Source organism: Mus pahari, chromosome 6, assembly GCF_900095145.1.
Source record: "Mus pahari chromosome 6, PAHARI_EIJ_v1.1, whole genome shotgun sequence".
Lineage (NCBI taxonomy): Eukaryota > Metazoa > Chordata > Mammalia > Rodentia > Muridae > Mus > Mus pahari.
In genome coordinates, this window is record NC_034595.1 from 8684710 (window position 1) to 8703604 (window position 18895).

The window sequence follows — 18895 nt, forward strand, 5'->3', positions numbered from 1 at the left end:
AGTGATGTCTACAATCCCTCCAGAGCAGGATGCCCAAGAAACAACATAAGGCTATGAACTTCAACTCTATAATGGACTGCATGGGTACAGACTCTAGCTATAAATTACTGTGAAAATTTACAGTACTACACACCGAGAGGCATCTATAACTGATGTTAACAGTAGTATCCACATACAGTCTCTTGAGGATTAAATGCATTCATAGACAGAGTTCTTGTAGAACAGTGTTTGACACATAGTTTGTAAGGTATAAAATCAAGGTATCACAGTATGTGGAGACAATGTCCTGGCTCTTAGATGTCCTCTATTATTACATTGAGATGCACAAAAGCCAGAAGAGCTTCAGGTAACAATTCCAATCTGAGAACTTCAGAGACTCCTAGAGAAACTTCTGGAGTATATGGCCCGGGCAACAGTGATGAGGTCCTGGCAACAGTGATGAGGTCCTGTCTTTGCAGCTACCCTTGATTGCTGCCAGGAACTACCAAGGAAGAGTGGCGGAAGTGTCTATCTGATGTTTAGTAAGTTCGTATTTTCAGGTCTATTGTGGTCTATCTGCTATCACCTCATAAGTTGATGTGTTAAAAAACCTAGCTCCCAAGCCTGAGGAGATGTTTCCACAGTTAAAGCATTCACCACTCAAGCACAAGGACCTGGATTTGAACCCTTACAATACAAAACCTGGTCTCATTCGCATGCAAGTCTGTAATATTACCACTCCTGTGATGAGATGGGAGATAAAAACTGGAAAACTCGGGAGTCTTGCGCGCCAGCTAGCCTGAAATATATATCTGAAAAACACATCCTATTTCAAATAAGATGATGAGAACCATTGCCCAATGTTGTCATCTGACCTTCACATGTATTCCATGACACCTACACTCATGCACATGAATCACACAAATGTACCCACTGTGCACACACACACACACACACACACACACACACATTTAAAAATTAGACAGAGAGAAAAGAACTCTTAATTCCTAATATGATGATGTTGGGAGAGTTTTGGGTTATGGTAGGGCTGCCCTGCAGATTAGGATCCAATAAAACTTTATCTTCTCTCTACCAAGTGAAACCACAGGGAGAAAGGAACATCTGTGATTCGAGCACTTGATCCTCACCAAACATCAAACGCACCAGGACCTTGACGGAGGACATAGTAGCCTCCAGGACTGCAAGAACGACCTTCTGTTATCTAGAAACAGCAGCGTGAATAGGTTCAGGCGGGATCCAAAAGTCAAGAGGTCACCACCACTGTAGCGTCTTACTTCTTGAAGACTTCCAAGCTCCCTGTGTGTCTTCTAGACTCATTTTCAGATCAGTGTCCACTGACTGTTGCTCTCTAGTCTATGTGCTTGGTTTGTCTCCTTCCTGATGGATCTCCTAATTCTATTATAGGCATAGATGCCATTTGAAATAAAGTTTTGGACCCATAAGCACACTCCCTGCCTTTAGTCTTTTTGTTATGGGTAATGGGGCCTGGTCCTCCCAGCCACTGACAGTCTTAGAGAGCTTAAAATAGTGATCTTGTGACAGTGGTGTAGTTGAAGGGCACTGTCACCCACTAGACAGAATTAGAGCTAGCCCTATCATTTATTAATTATGCCGCTTACTAAACCTCAATCAATCTCAATTTCTGTCTAATAGAATGAATACCCACCGTGTAGGATCATGATACAGACTGCATGGAAAAAGGATGTGCTTTATCCAAGCACAATGACTATATCTCAGCAAGCCCTTCCTAGCTATTGGTTTTCTTTCCTCCTTTCTGGTACTTTGTCCTTTCTAAGCTGTCACTTCCACTTTTGTTTCACAAGTACACTTCTTTTTATAACATTCCAATAAAACCCCAGACTAGAATAATTCAAACAGATTAGTTGCAAAGGAAAGATGGAATGTTTACACCATATTGTGGTCATAGGAGCACCCTGGAATAAATGATAATTATTCACTAAATCCACATGTCATAGTGCTCATTAAACCTTCTAAACATCCCAGCTCTCTCACATGGCCTTTGTCGTATTGGTCCCTCTACCTGAATTCCGTTTCCCCTCACACTCTGGCTCTGCCCTTTCACTCTCAGCCAGTTCCCTAGAGAAGCCTTCTCTTACAGCTCCAGCTCAGTCAGGTCTCTCTCAGTTGTCTCCTTGTTCTCTACTCCTTTCCCTCTTGGAACTTATCACACTTTAAAATGAATCCCTATTCTTATTGTTATAATTGTTTAATGTCTACTTTCTCAAAATACATGACACTGCACAAAGGCAGGAACTATACATACCACATCTAGAGCAGACAGCCAAAAGGAGAAGACTCAGTAATTGCTAAGTGAACACATGATTTATCTCTCTCCACTCAAACCAAGATTATACACTTGGTTTTCTGGCAAGCTCATATTATGGAGATCCACATTCAGTTCACCACCCTTGTTGTTTCTTTTCCAACATCCATAGTTTTTTGTTTGTTTGTTTGTTTTTTGTTTTGTTTTATTTTTTTGTTTTGTTTTTTGTTTTTTTAAATAAGAGTAAGATGGTTAGTTTTTGTAGTCACAGCTAGTTCTTCTGCCTCTGGCATGCTCAAACTTCTGTCCTATAGAGAGAACATGGGGTGTGGTGTGGAGTTTTGAGGTTCCTGAACCCTTGCCAAAATGTTGATATACCCCTTGGCTCTTTTGAAGACCATACAATGAGTATGGTACCAAGGCCCTTGAGAGACTCCAGGGCTAGCTGGTCAAACTTGAGAAGAATCTTACCCCCCAGCATTGAGGATACAACATCTGCTTGCTCACTCTGTTGCTCACCCACTGTGCCCACACCTTCAGCTTGGGCACTTCCAAAATTCACACACCATCTGTGACTGTCTCTACAACCACAGCTGTTTTGTTCTTTTAGCCAGGAAGTTTCATCTTTCAGATCACCTAGGACAGGGACACAGGTGGCTGGTTTTTGCAACACATAAATAACCTTGTCATCACAACCTGATTGAAGATAGAGTTAGTTTATCTGGCTTAAACCTGTACAGCTTGACTAGCAGCCTCAGGTAGATGCCCTGGCTCTTGGCCTCCTTGTACTAGACCTTTTGGTCTTTGTTGTGGCAAACGTCAACATTTCTATGGCACCTTATGCTTGGCAAGGTCAAGAAAAGCTTGCCATCATTCTTAAGGGTTTCTTTTCCATGCCTCTACAAGTCTATACCTGGTTTATAGAAGTATGCATGTATGCACATAGGCACGTGTAAGCATATTTCACATGAGCAGAGATATTTACTTGGATAAACAATGAGTTTAAAGTCATCTAAAAAAGACACAGCAGGGAAATGTATAAGAAAAAAAGGTGATATTGACAGAGACCACTGAATAAAATCATGGAAAATTTGACTATCATCATGAGTCACAGGATAATACCCCATGTGCTATGATGTACTGAAAGCATTATTCATTAGTGATCAGACAACAAGGTCAGGAGAAAAGAAATTACAGGAACTATCCCAAAGCTATAGTCAACAATAAAGCTTGAGCCCTGGGAAACACAAGACTTAAAACACAGAGACACAAAAAATTAAATGTAGTGTAGAATAGTTATAAATCCAGAGTAGACTGCTTGTAGATATAGACCTAAAAGGAATCGAAATTAGCATACCACAGAGATATCTCACATCTGTGTTTATTATATTATTATTCCCAATAGCCAAAATATGAAATAAGCTTAAATGTCCATCAACAAAGGAGCAAATTATAAGACATAGCATAATCCTGACCTCAGAGGAGGAAAATTCACTGAGGAAGAAAGAGAATGGAGGGCCAGGAAGGGAAGTTGCCAAAAAGGATTTGCTAATTGCTTAAATGTTATAGATTAAATGAGCAGGTTTTGGATGTAAGCACACAAGGCTTGGAGCTTAAGCAGTTCCTAATCCTGGGTGAAGAAATTCAAAAGGTGGTGGAGGAATCTTAAACATATAGTGAGTGACAGACACATATGTGAGAGAGGTGTGATATGAATGATGTTCCCATGAGCTCTGGTAGTCAAAGACTTGGTCCTCAGTTGATGGCACTCTTTGGGCAGGATTACAAGGTATGGCCTTGCTGGGGGAAATATGTCACTGGTGATGACATTGGAGATTTCAAAGCCATGTATGAACCAGTCTGTTCTCTCTGATTCTTATTTGTGGTTGAGACATGAGCCCTCAGCTCTCAGATTTCAACTCTAGCTGCCATATCTGCGGCTTGTGGCCATGCAGTCCCTGTCATTATACACCCTAACCCTCTGAACCCTAATCCCCAGATGAATTCTTCCTTCTATAAGTTCCTTTGACCACGGTGTTTTGATATATATATATATATATATATATATATATATATATATATATATATAGAGAGAGAGAGAGAGAGAGAGAGAGAGAAAAGATGTAATAGATGTAAAAGCAGATACATGATGTGAACTGTGGTGGTAAACATGGCTAGGCTGTGACTCCCACCAATCATACTTATTAACCCCTTCACCCCTTCTAACCTTCTTTGTTCTCTCCAGCACTTTGAACACATAGAGACAAACTGTCTCTGCAATGACTTCTCATGCTTCCTTTGGTTCATGCTCTGTCTTTTGTCTTGCTTTACTGCTTTACTCTCAGACTCTCCCACAGGTTTCCACTGAAACTGTCTGTTTGAGAATTATTTCATCTTCCCTTCTCACTTCTCCAGCTCAGAGTACCATCCAGTGAAATCATGATTGGTTTTTCTTTAAGATCCTTAAAATTAGTCCCATAACCCCTAAAGAAACAAAAGCAGTCATTAATAGTCTCCCAACCAAAAAAAAAAAGCCCAGGACCATATGGGTTTAGTGGAGAATTCTATCAGACCTTTAAGGAAAACCTAATACCAATACTCTTTAAGCTATTCCACAAAATAGAAACAGAAGGAACACTACCAAGTTCATCCAATGAATCCACAATTACCCTTATACCTAAACTACACAAAAAAACAAACAAAGACAAAGAACTTCAAACCAATCTCCCTTTTGAGCACTGATGCAAAAATAGTCAATAAAATTCTTGCCAACTGAATCCAAGAACACATCAAAACAATCATTCACCATGACCAAGTCTTCAACCCAGGGATGCAAGGATGGTTCAATATATGGAAATCTAACAACATAATCCAGTACATAAACAAACTCAAAGAAAAAACACATGATCATTCATTAGATGCTGTAAAAGCATTTGACAAAATTCAGCACCCCTTTATGGTAAAAGTCTTGGAAAGATCAGGAATTCAAGGGGCACACCTAAACATAGTAAAAGCAATATACAGCAAACCAGTAGCCAACATCAAACTAAACGGAGAGAAGCTGGAAGCAATCCTACTAAAATCAGGGACTAGACAAAACTGCCCATTCTCTCCCTATCTATTCAATATAGTAATTGAAGTTCTAGCTAGAACAATTAGACAACAAAAGGAGGTCAAAGGGATACAAATTGGAAAGGAAGAAGTCAAAATATCACTATTTGCATACAGTATGATAATATATATAAGTGACCCCCAATATTCCACCAGGGAACTCCTAAACCTGATAAAAAGCTTCAGTGAAGTAGGTGAATATAAAATTAACTCACAAATCAGTAGCCTTCCTCTACTCAAAGGATAAACAGGCTGAGAAAGAAATTAGGGAAGTGACACCCTTCACAATAGTCACAAATAATATTACATACCTTGGTGTGACTCTAACCAAGCAAGAGAAAGATCTGTATGACAAGATCTTCAAGTATCTGAAAAATGAAATCAAAGAAGATCTCAGAAGATGGAAAGATCTCCCATGCTCATGGATTGGCAGGATTAATATAGTAAAAATGGCCATCCTGACAAAAGCAATCTACAGATTCAATGCAATCCCCATCAAAATTCCAAATCAATTCTTCATAGAGTTAGAAAGAGCCATTGCGAATTCATTTGGAACAAGGAAAAACCCAGGATTGTGAAAACTATTCTCAACAATAAAGGAACTTCTGGGGGAATCACTATCCCTGACCTCAAGCTGTACTACAGAGCAATTGTGATGAAAACTGCATAGTATTGGTACAGAGAAAGGCAGGAAGAACAATGGAATAGAATTGAAGACCCAGAAATGAACCCACACATATATGGTCACTTGATATTTGACAAAGGAACTAAAACCATCGAGTGGAAAAAAAGACAGCATTTTAAACAAATGGTGCTGTTCAACTGGTGGTCAGCATGTACAAAAGTGCAAATCATTCCATTCTTATTTCTTTGTACAAAGCTCAAGTGCAGGTGGATCAAGGAACTCCACATAAAACCAAATACTCTGGAACTTATAGAGAAGAAAATGTGGAAGAGCCTTGAACACATGGAAACAGGGGAAATTTTCCTGAACAGAACACCAATGGCTTATGGTCTAAGATCAAGAATTGACAAGTGGAACCTCATATAATTGTAAAACTTCTGTAAGACAAAGGACACTGTCAGTAGGACAAAACAGCAACCAACAGGTTGGGAAAAGATCTTCATCAATCCTACATCCGATAGAGGGCTAATATCAAATATATACAAAGAACTCAAGAAGTTAAACTCCCAAGAATCAAATAACCCTATGTAAAAGTGGAGTACAGAGCTAAACAAAGAATTCTCAATAGAGGGATACCAAATGGCAGAGAAGCACCTAAAGAAATGTTCAACATCCTTAGTCATCAGGGAAATGCAAATCAAAACAACCCTGGGATTCTACCTCACAGCAGTCAGAATGGCTAAGATCAAAATCTCAGGTGGCAGCAGATGTTGGCCAGGATGTGGAGAAATAGGAACACTCCTCCATTGCTGGTGATACTGCAAGCTGGTACAACCACTCTGGAAATCAGTTTGGTAGTTCCTCAGAAAACTGGACATAGTACTACTTGAGGGCACAACTATACCACTCCTGGATATATACACAGAAGATGCTCCATCATGTAATAAGGACACATGCTTCACTATGTAATAGCCAGAAACTGGAAAGAACCCAGATGTCTTTCAACAGAGGAACTGATACACAAAATGTGGTACATTTACACAATGGAGTACTACTCAGTTATTTAAAACAAGGAATTCATGAAATTCTTAGGCAAATGGATAGAACTAGAACATATCATCCTGAGTGAGGTAACCCAATCTCAAAAGACACACATGATATGCACTCACTGATAAGTGGATATTAACCCAAAAGCTCCAAATACTCAAGGTATATATAATTCACAGACCACATGAAGCTCAAGAAGAAGGAAGACCAAAGTGTGGGTGCTTTGGTCCTTCTTAGAAGAAAAACAAAATACTCACAGGAGCAAATGTGGAGATAAAGTATAGAACAGAGACTGAAGGAAAGGCCAGAGACTGCCCCACCTGGGGATTCATCCCATATACAGTTACCAAACCCAGACACTATTGTGAATGCCAAGAAGTGCATGCTGACAGGAGCCTGATATAGTCATCTCCTGAGAGTCCCTGCCAGAACCTTATGAATACAGAGGCAGATGCTCACAGCCAACCATTGGCTTGAGTGTGGGATCCCCAAGAGAAGAATTAGAGAAAGGACTGAAGGAGTTAAAGGGGTTTGCAACCCCATAGAAAGAATAACAATATCAACCAACCAGATCCCTCAGAACTCCCAGGGACTAAGCCATCAACCATGGAGTGCACATGGCTCCAGCTGCATATGTATCAGAGGATGGCCTTGTCAGGCATCAATGGGAGGAGAGGTCATTGGTCCTATGAAGGCTTGATAGACGCCCCATTGTACGGGTATAAAAGGCAGGTAGGTAGGAATGGGTGAGTGAGTGGAGGAAAACCCTCATAAAAGCAGGGGTGGGATGATGGGATGGGGGGTTCCCTGGAGGGGGGTAACCAGAAAAGGGGATAACATTTGAAATGTAAATAAAGAAAATATCCCATAAAAAAAGAGAAAAAAATGATCCATAAAATCTTCCCCACCCCAAAGTCCAGGAGCACAACTATGCATCCCTTTAAATGCATGTATGAGTGACCATATTTGTCAACATATTTGAATATTTGTTGAAGACTAACTCTTTCATGTAGATTGTGATTAATGTACATACCCTAACCCAAAGACTCTGGAGAAAGATAACCTGCCATTTTAGATGAGGGAATAAGGAACCTGGCATCCAGTTGACTCATTTTGATAATTGTGCTTTTCTGGAAGATAGGAGGATCGATAAACATACATAATCAGCATCAGAGAATTTTCTTGCTTCTTGGAGGCTTCTCCTTTCCAGAACACCTTGGAATGCTGGTCGTACAGAATAGATTGAGTCTTGTCTTACTTTGTTTCTCATTAATTTTCGTAAAGAATGATAGATAATTTTAACAGATAAAAATTTTCAGAGTCATAATATTAAAATGAACAAGTAAAGTAACACTCTACCTGTAGATTCCAGCCAGATGATGAGCAGGTTGTTTAGTTTGTGAGTTCCTGTCTTCTTTGACCATTGATGCTGTCTGTGGAGAAATCGCCTTCCTGCTTTGTCTTCTTAGCTCTCTCTATAAAGCTGTCTCTACTGTAGACACAACTCTCCAAAACAACCCCCTTCCTTACCACATCTATGCACTACTTTCTTTCTCACTGGGATGTTTGCTTCCTGTGAGATTCTACCTGAAATATACTCTGAGTTTGTGAGAAAAATGCACAAATGAAAACAAAATTGTGACTTACTCATGTGGGTGATTTCTTTTGCTGAATATTTACCATTTATTCATTTCCTATCTTGCAGAGAAACACAATTACCAACATTACTTAACTGGATGTTAGTTTCCTTATTCCCTTATTCCGACATCAAGAATGGCAGGGTATCTTTTTTCCAGAGGCTCTGGGTGAATGTATGTCTAGTAACCAAAAAGTATGATGATTTAATTCAAAGATACATGATCATTTTAGATGGAATGAGTAGGAAAGTACTGTGTAACTTTTCTGGGGGAGATCTGAACCACAAACCAAAGAAAGAATTCCACCCAAGCCTAGCTTAATGAACCAGTGAATTTATTAGGGTTATTTACAGGAACAAGAGAGACGAGTTGGTAATTCATATATGGATAACTCAAAGACAACTTCATCCCCCAAAATCTTACCCCATAATGGCTGGCAACTCAAAAGCACTGGAGCACGCTGGCCAATCAGGGAGTCCCTTCTCTTACCCAACAGTTAGTATTGTCAATATAACTTTGGGAGTAGCCATGTGAATCTAATAAGTATCAGGAGCTTCCTGAGACTTGTAAGTTTTACTTACTTCCTTAGCTTTAAGGGATTGTTTCAATGTAAAGGCAATAGCTACACAACAGATATAATGACTAGTAACAGCCTACAGTAGAAGTGACTCCAAAGACTATCAACCAATGAATGGATAACATAAATGAACTATGTTATTCAACCTCATGAAGACAGTAAATACTTATTCATACTACTACATAGATGAACCTTGGAAAAATCACACTTAGTAACAGAACCACATAGAAATTTTCATGTATTATATCTGTGATGGTTACTGTTAAATTTCAACTTGACAAAATCTAGAATTATGTGGAAAACAGAACTCTGAATCTATAGGGAATTTTTGATTACATTAGGTAAGATGGAAAGATCTGCTCACTATGGGTGAAAGTCAGTTGAGCTTGTAATGGTGGCACGTGTACTTAATACCAGCACTAGGGAGGCAGAGGCAGGCAGATCTCTGAGTTCAAGGCCAGCCTGATCTTCCCAGTGTGTTGCAGGGCATCCAGAACTATACAGAGAAACCGTGTCACAAAAAGTCAAAAAGCCAAAAGCCATGAAAAAAAAGGAAAGTCAGCTGAGCACTAGCATGCATGAATTTACTGCTATCTTTTTATGACTGTGCATAAAATCTAATTCATTCCCACAAGCTTCTGATACCTTGATTTCCCTACCATGATGGACTATAACCTAAGCTAAAATAAACTTTTTCAACTCTTAATTTGCCTTTGTCAGTGTGTTTTACCTCACCAAGAGAAAGAAACTAAGACAGTATTACTCTAGTTATATAAATATCCAGAATAAGCAAATTCATAGAGACAATATAGATTCATGAACCTCTGGGGCTGGATAATAATGGAGTGTATAGAGTGTGATGACTAAATCATATAGACTTTGGGGGGAAGAGAAGGGTCCATGAGGAAAAAAGTTCTGTAATTAAATGAAGCTAATGGTTCCAGTTGTGCAATTTTGAGTGTCTATTAAACCCACTAAGCTACATACTTTGAAATGGTTTATATATCATTCGTATGCTATGTGAATTATACCTTGATTTAGAAGTACGAAGGAAAAGTACTGGAGACTGTGACCATGGGTGAAAAGGAGGAAGAATAATCAGAACAATGATCCAAGCATACAAAAACATGACGAGTGACCAGACAAGTTGGTGTCTTGACAATGATGATTAGGGTCATTAAAATTCCAGATTCTACAGGTCCTTTCAGTTCACTACAAGATGGCCAGGGAGGGAGTGGGGGTTATCTTATATCTGCCCTCATCAGCGACAGTATCATTACCAGTATACTCTGCATTAACTTCTGAACCACAGATAATTTACATTTGGATAGATAGCTCATGTATCCAAGACAACATAGAATGTGCCGGACAGGCATTTTTAAATTGCAGTTCAGATCTGAAAAGGATTTCAAAGATTATCATCACCTTAAAACAAAATAATCAAAACTAATCTTGAGATAGAATAAAATATACTTTTAGTGGGCTATGGTGACCTTCCTGCGTTCTGAGCTCCTCTGACTGAATTTCATCTCATTTTGGCACTTGCATTGTATTTTGTCTTTTATAATGCTAGTTCACATCAGGATAGAGCACAGATTCTTTAGTGTAGCAGCATCTCTACATTCCTGATGTTTGGCACAGGGTCAGTCAATCATATCCTGGGCTTAGCTGTTATCTATTGCTGGACAACCAATGAGTATCACAATTTGAATACAAATGTCCCAAAAGCTCATGTATCAAAGACATAGTTGCCAGCTGAAAAGCCTTGTGGAAATTGGATCGTGAAGGTACTAACTTCATTCGTAAATGAATACCCTGATGAGTTCCTATTTGAGTAGGTTATTGGGGATGTGGCTTAATTGGGACAGTAGATCATCTGAACCATGCTCCCTCCCTCTCTCTCTCTCTCTCTTTCTCTTTCTTCCTCTTTCCTGTCTCTGTTTTTCCCTTATTCTCTCTGCCTCCTACTCACCACGAAATGAGCCACTGTACATTAGCAAGTATTCCCTGCCTGCTTCTTCTCATAGACTGAAAGTGCTGGAACCAGCCAGCCTCTTACCATGAGTTAGAAGAAATTCTTTCTTGTGAGCTATGGTGGCACAATCTTTTGGTCCCAGCACTTGAAGCAAGAAGATTAGGGTTTAGCTACACTGTGAGTTCAAACCTAGCCTGGGGTACATGAAACCCCCACCTTAAAGAAATATAAAAATGCAAACCAAAAGCACATTGAAAATTATCTCTTCCCCTTAAGGTTCTTTTCTTGGGTGTTTCGCCATAGTTACAAGAAATAATGTAAGTCTCCATTTGGATCTGAGAATATAACTGTATATATTGGGAATTTTAAATTATTATTATTATTATTATTATTATTATTATTATTATTATTAATGTTTATATCAGAGGCAGAGGGACTTTATAGTCTGTGGTACTCTGAATGCTCCAAATTCAGTTTCTTTTCTTCAGTGACAGTCTCCAACTCTATCCTGTGTTGAATGGCATCTGTTCATGTTGTTTATGTTTTTCAATAGCCATAACAAGGTAGACAACTGAATCACTGGTTCTCTTTACAACATGGGTAGGTTTTAAAACCATAGAAAACTGGCTTGGCTTCCTACCCATCCCCTCTGGAAGTAGTTCCTTCCCTCTATAGATGTTCTTTGAAATCCCAATGAATCCAGAATTCTGAATGCAGATCAGTAATTTCCTTTCTGGATCTCCTGTGGCCACCCAGGAGTACCCGTTCTGAGGTTGCCACACACCCCAGTACCAGAACTCTTCATGGCTTCTGGCAGAGCAACACGTTCAAGGGAGTCCTGTGGGGAGTGAGTTGTTCAATGGAAAAGTACAGCTTTGTATGGGATTTAAAGAGCCCCAGAGATCTGTGAAGACCGTCTGTCACGAATGCCTTCATGGGCTTTAATTTGCTCTCATCCCACAGCAGACAGAAAACATTTTCAGGAATTTTGTTTCTGTTTGAAAATTTGATTTGTATTTTGATTTTAGAGAGAAGAACTCAGAATTCTGTGGAAAAATTAAGTATCTATCCAGTGCATATTTTGATGTCTTTAGAAATCGAATGTCTATCAGGTTATGGAAAGAATAATGGCTTTGACAGAGTTTGGCTTGCTCATCATCTATCACACTGGCTGTTTTTCTTTAGTTGCAATAATAAACTCAAATCACTCTCAGGTTCACAGAGCCCTTCCGCAGCCAGACTGCATCTGCTCACAGATGATTATGACCCCAGTTTTATAGAAGGCATGGGGGCTGAGTGGGGCAGGGAAAAGGCAAACACATGAAGATAATAACAGAATAAACACTCCAAAGTCAGGCACTCGGTTCGGATTCTTTCATCTTTATTTGGGATCTCACCTTATCCCATTTGTCTGTAGACATCTAAAGATCAGACTCCAGAGGAAGGCAACCAGAACAATTGGAGGGTATATTTTCTAAAATTAATATTGAGAGGGGAAAAAATAAGCACAAAGACTCAGAGATGATGTATATTATGACTTCCATTGCTTCTCTGATCTCCTTCCTCATGTTCTTCCTTTCCTGCCATGAAAATGTTACCCTTACCCCAGAGTGAATTTATAGATAATAGGAACCTCAACTCCTGGGTCTGCGATTCAGACAAGCCTCCCATCAAAGCAGAAGTTCACTGTGCTACATGCTGACATCCATAAAATGGAAATGCTATCACGTTCCCATATGCAAACAACTTGCCAGAAGAATGGAGTGCTTCAAAAGCCCTGTGCTGGATGGAGACAAGATCCCGGTACAAGCCGTGGGAGCAGGGTGAATCTATGAAGCAGAAAGTATGGGCTGGGGAAGAGATCGGCCCAGTGACAGTTTACTGGCCTTGCTGTTCTCTTAAGAGGCACTAATGGTAGTGGACTGGTGCAGTGGAAGAAAACCCAGCTTCATTTAAAGCACTAGCATGAAATTGGCTGCAATAAAATTATGCATTAAGTGTGCATTATGTTTAATAAGACTGGATTGTACTTCCCATGTTTACTCTGTGACTATTGAGGCTGATCCAATTTTCTCAAGTTCTCCAATTGGTTCACGATCGAGTTTCTGGCCAGAAGGTCAAATTTCCCTTGCTGTTATTGTATGTCTCTATTACTTTACTACGGCATTTACACTTTATATTCATTACTTTTTTTTCTCTATCTCCTGAACCTTCCCCATTCCAAAATGTTCCCTGTAGATGGCCCGTTTGACACAAATTAGAACAACCTTGATAGCTGTCAACTGGAGACTATCCGAGAACAAAAGGACATTATTGTGAGACAGCACTGGAGGTAATTTCATGTGCTTTCTCTGAAGGCTTTCTAATAGCCTTTGAGAAATAATACAATTTAGATCTGCAGCCCAGAGACAAAGAATGGATGTTGGACAGCATGACTCATGTGTGACTTGGTCTTTAGGCTCTACTGTCCTGAGGTTAGGAGGAACATCATCAGAAAATAGTGATATCCAGCCTCGCTTCACTCATGTAGATAGCCATTCACTCATAGCAAACTGCATGGGAGTCTACTGTGTGCCAGACAGAATGTGTCGATGCTCCGGCAGTGCATGTCATAGTCCTGCTGTGATTTCCTACCATAATTAGGATGGGAAAGAGAGATACTGAGCCATAAAAGCAAATCCTAATGCATGAGGGAAATAGATGAAAGTGAGGTAAGGGCAAAATTAATTTCTAATTTTTAAAAAAAGGGATGTTTTATGGAGAGAGTGAGATAACTCTCTTAAAGATGGGAGAAAGGAAGAATCGTGGTGCTGCAGGTAGTAAGAATGGTACAAGTAGAATAGGGAAGTATGGGGGGAAGAACATCTTGGAAACCACAGGTGGAAAACCAAGTGGAGGGCATCTGTGATATGAGGCTTATGGGAGGACACCAAATACCAGGAAATGAGGCCAGAGGACAGAGAGAGCTCTGCACAAAGCCATTGGGGATTTAGAGATAATCTCACAGTCATGGAGGAATAATAAAAAATTCACCCAACCTATAGTATAAGGTTTAATCTTTTTTTTCTACAGATGGGCTCAATTAGATGAAAAACAGAAAGCACTTCTTCAGAATATCACCCTGTGCTCTCTCACATGCAAATGCGCAACAAGGCATTGATGTGCGTGTGTGTGTGTGTGTGTGTGTGTGTGTGTGTGTGCATATCTACCTGTACACACTTACCTTGTCCACAGTGCTTCAGGCCCTGACCCCTATAGTGGGTACTTGACATTACAGACAGTACTACACCTTTTATATACCAGGGTTATTCTATACACATATACTTATAGAAACCATAGTAAGCGATCAACAAAAGACCATGGTTCTTAGGTCTTGGCAACTGTAGCATGTGGGTATTTTATATTTTCTTCTTCTTTTCTTTTTTTTCCTTATTAGAACCTTTCAACTTTTCACTTATTAGAGCACTTTATGACTTTTCTCTAATTTTTCATAACTCCCAAATTCTTTATTTCTGTATTTTGAGTAATTACTGAGTAAATAATGAGTTTCAGCTTACTGTAAGACAATAAATGCAATACTGTCACAGGTTCTCTAGTGACATGCCCACTGGGTACTATGAATCATGGATATGCCAATGAGTTTCTGATCATGAATTTCCTTGAATTGTCTATGAATTTCCTTAAGTCTGTAGCAAAATGTCTACCTGTATGTGAGCAGGGAAAAGTCAAAGCAGGCCTGGAAGAAACAGCTACATGTAAAGTATGAGTCAGTCAGATATCACAGAGCTCACGTGATACATATAGACACTGGGTTTCTAGCCAGTCCAAGCAGGCTGTCCTTGGTTACTACCTTCAGAAGCTTAAGTCCAGAAATGGCACATGTTTGGGACAGGACTTTCGCCTTAACTAAAGAGTAACAGTTACTTTAAAGCTGACTCTAAGTCCAAGCCTTAAAGAAATCAAACTGAATAGTTGGCAAATTTGCTGAATTTCATAAGGGGTCAGGCAGGGATATAAGAAGACAGTCAGGCAAGAAGGAAAGAAGGAAGATAGAAAGGAAGGAAAGAGGAAGGAAGATAGGAAGGAAGGAAAGAAGGAAGGAAGGGAGTGAGGGAGAGGGAGGGAGGAAAGGAAGGAGGGAAGGAAGGAAGGAAGGAAGGAAGGAAGGAAGGAAGGAAGGAAGGAAGGAAGGAAGGAAGGAAAGAAGAAAGGAAAGAAGGAAGGCAAGAGAGAATGGAGGGGTATAAATGTCATGTGTTGGGGACACCCTAACTGAGAGAATATTTAAAGGAAAATAACAAAACCTAAATTACTAAGAGTATAGCAACTACAAAAAATCCAAGGAATAAAAACTTGTTAAGAATATTGAGTATAGGAATTATATGAGCTATTAATGAACACTGGGAAATAAGCAGAAAACAATCACACATGGCCCCTAATAGGTAAAGATGTTTAAATAATATTATACATGTAAAATTATAAAATAATGTACACAATGAAAAAACAGATGAGGTATTTTAGTAAAGCAAAAAATGGAATTTCTTAAAGAGTTAAAAACAAATTCTGAAGCAAACATTGTAGAATACATACATAACTAAATTTTAAGTGAAAAATTCAACAAATGGTTTTAATATTACATTGAAAACTATTGAAAGAAAATCATAAGATTATAAGACACAAAACTAGAAAGCATGCAGACTAAAGAAGTGAATGGAGAAGAAGTAGACACTAAAATAAAAAATTAAATGAATTGCATCTGACTTCAGGAAAACATAAAATGGTTTAGTATATGCTCTGTTGAAGGCCTGGATAGATCAAAATAAAGAAATAAAGGAAGAAAAATAAATTTTAAAAGTACATTTTCCCCCAAAAGCAGATGAAAACATAGCTCAAAAAGACTAAATAAACATACCCACAAAACATATATGTATACATATATACACACATGCATACGCACATATAAAATAGTAAAATTTCTAGAAAAACAAAGAAATTACAAAAACAAATTTAAAAAAGATTCTATTTAGAAGTTAACAATAATGAAATTACTTTAGAATTATCATCAGACATCAGTTTGTTTGTTTGTTTGTGGGTTTTGAGGCAATTTTTCTGTGTAACAGAATCCAGGCTGTCCTAGACCTCCCTCTGTAGACCAGGCTGGTCTTGAACTCATAGAGTTCTGTCTGCCTTTGCCTCCCAAGTGGCATATGCCACCACCACCCAAAGAATATGCATCTTTACAGTGCTGGGGACACATTTTAAAAACCTGCTTGTTACAGAAGTGTGTGTGTGTGTGTGTGTGTGTGTGTGTGTGTGTGTGTGTACAGACATAATATATTCTTCAAAAACAAAGATGAAATAAAGACATTTTTGAATAATTGAGAGTTAGAAAAGCATGGTGACAGCAGATATTCCTTAAAAGAAATAGAATGTTCTTCAGGCTTAAAGGATTATACTGCACTGAAATTCAGATATACAAGAAGAAATAGAGATGCTTTGTATGTGTTAGATATACTCATAAGTAAGGGAACACTATTCCCATTTACTTTAAAATACCTTTGCCCTACTTGCTTTAAAATATTATAAGTTTAAAAATAACATTTTATAGGCTCTAAAGAATATGTAGGTGTAAAAGATATGACAATAATGAGAAGGATAAAGAATAAAGCTTGCTATTCTCAGTATAAGGTTCTTTCTGTTTCTGAGAAATGGTACAATGGAAGTAATTAAAATATAAATTAAAGCAAGTAGATGAATTACCATAGAATTGTTTAAAGGGGCTGATTTAGTAAGTTAGAAATGGGGGAAAATACAACTGGAAAGCAAATAATGCAGTGGACTTAACATTATTCATATACATAATTAAACATAAATAAGCCAATTATATCCAACTGAAAGGCAAAGATTAATGAACCATATAAAAATATTTGATCCAATTAAATGATATCTGTGAGATACATATTTTAAATAAGTATAACTTAAAAGTAAGAGTAGAAAGACAGGAACTCTACATGCACTAATAAAAAGGAAATAGCATGTAGAATGACTGCATCAGTATCATGGAAAGTTGTTTCTATCAACAAAATGATCAAGAATATGTAAGAGTTCCAGATGATAATACACATGATAACAACTTCCTAATGCTGTATGAGAAATAGTTGAAAAGCAGCAAGTGCAAGATTATAGTGTAAGATTTTAATAGGTCTGTGTCAATAGTCAATTGAATAAATATATAGATTACTAATGAACATATTGCTTATATGTACACACCAGTAACAAACTTAAATAGAACATTTTTACCGCAGTTCAATTAGTCACTGCAACACCTTCTGTTCCAAATGAAAAACAGTCATCAAGATACACCATCTACTGCAACATAAAATCAACCTTAACTACGTTTAGTTAAACAGAAATGACATAAATGCATTCTCTAAATATAATATAAATAAGTTAGAAGTTAATAATGAAAAGATAACTGAAAATCTCTAAATATTTGAGACAGATATAATGTGGCTCAGAAAGAAATGGACAGCTTTAAACACCAATACTAGAAAATAAGAAAGGTTGATAATCAAAACTCTAAGCTTTTACCTCAAGATACAAAAAGTTAAATTCAGAGACTTTAAAAAAAAAAAAAAGAAAGAAAAATAAAAAAAAGAAGAAGAAAAGAAAGAAGAGATGACCTACAGAGTTAACTAATGTGGACCCTTGGGGCTCTCAGAGACTGAACCACCAACCAAAGAGCACACATGGGCTGGACCTAGACTTCCCCACACATATGTAGCAGATATGCAGCTTGGTCTTCAACTGGAATGGGGGCTATCCCAAAAGCTGTTGCCTGTCTGTGGGATATGTTCTTTTAGCTGGGCTGCCTTGTCTGGCCTCATTTGGAGAGGATGTGCTTAGCCCTGCAGAGACTTGAAGTGCCATGATGGGGAGAACCCAAGGAGTCCCCACCTGCTCAGAGGAGAAGGGAAGGGAGGACAGAGGAAAGATTGTGGGAGAGGTGACTGGAAGTGGGATATGAGCAGGATATAAAGTGAATAAATAAAAAGTAAAATAAAATTTAAATATAAAAAATAAATAATAAAAGAAGGTGAACAAATGAGGTATGTTAAATTATTGAGAAAAAAATTTAGGCACAAATTCCTTCCGGTCTGTGCCAGCACCGGGTCATTTAGGGCGCAGAGTGGGCAGACACCCCCACAGTCCCTAGAGGACTGCCCACGCGATCTTAGGATCACTGACGAGTGGAACACATCTGCTCCAATCCAATTGCACACGGGACCTGAGAAAGCATTAGGGCGGCAGAGAACCTGCCTGACTAGGGGCATAAGCCCCTTCTGGTCTGTGCCATCACCAGGTCACCTAGGGCACAGATTCGGCGGACAACCCCACGGTCCTTAGCGGACTGTCCAAGCAATCTTAGGGTCACTGGTGAGTGGAACACAACAGTTACTCCAATCCAATAGTGACGGGCCTGTGACAGCAGGAACAAGGACACCAGAGCCTTTCCTGACCAGAGGCTCAGGTTCCTTTTAATCAGTTCAGGTTTACCTTGGTTTCAAGCAGACCAGACAACTCCACGGTCATCAAAGGAGACACCACTTCCATGTACTGCAACATGCCCAAGATCTTA

At 38.8% G+C, this 18895-nt stretch overlaps 1 pseudogene; it reads right to left on the reverse strand.

Annotated features, from left to right (window-relative positions):
- Positions 1-2536: 2536 nt before the first annotated feature.
- LOC110323230 overlaps positions 2537-18895 on the reverse strand; it is a 20121-nt pseudogene continuing 3762 nt past the window's right edge.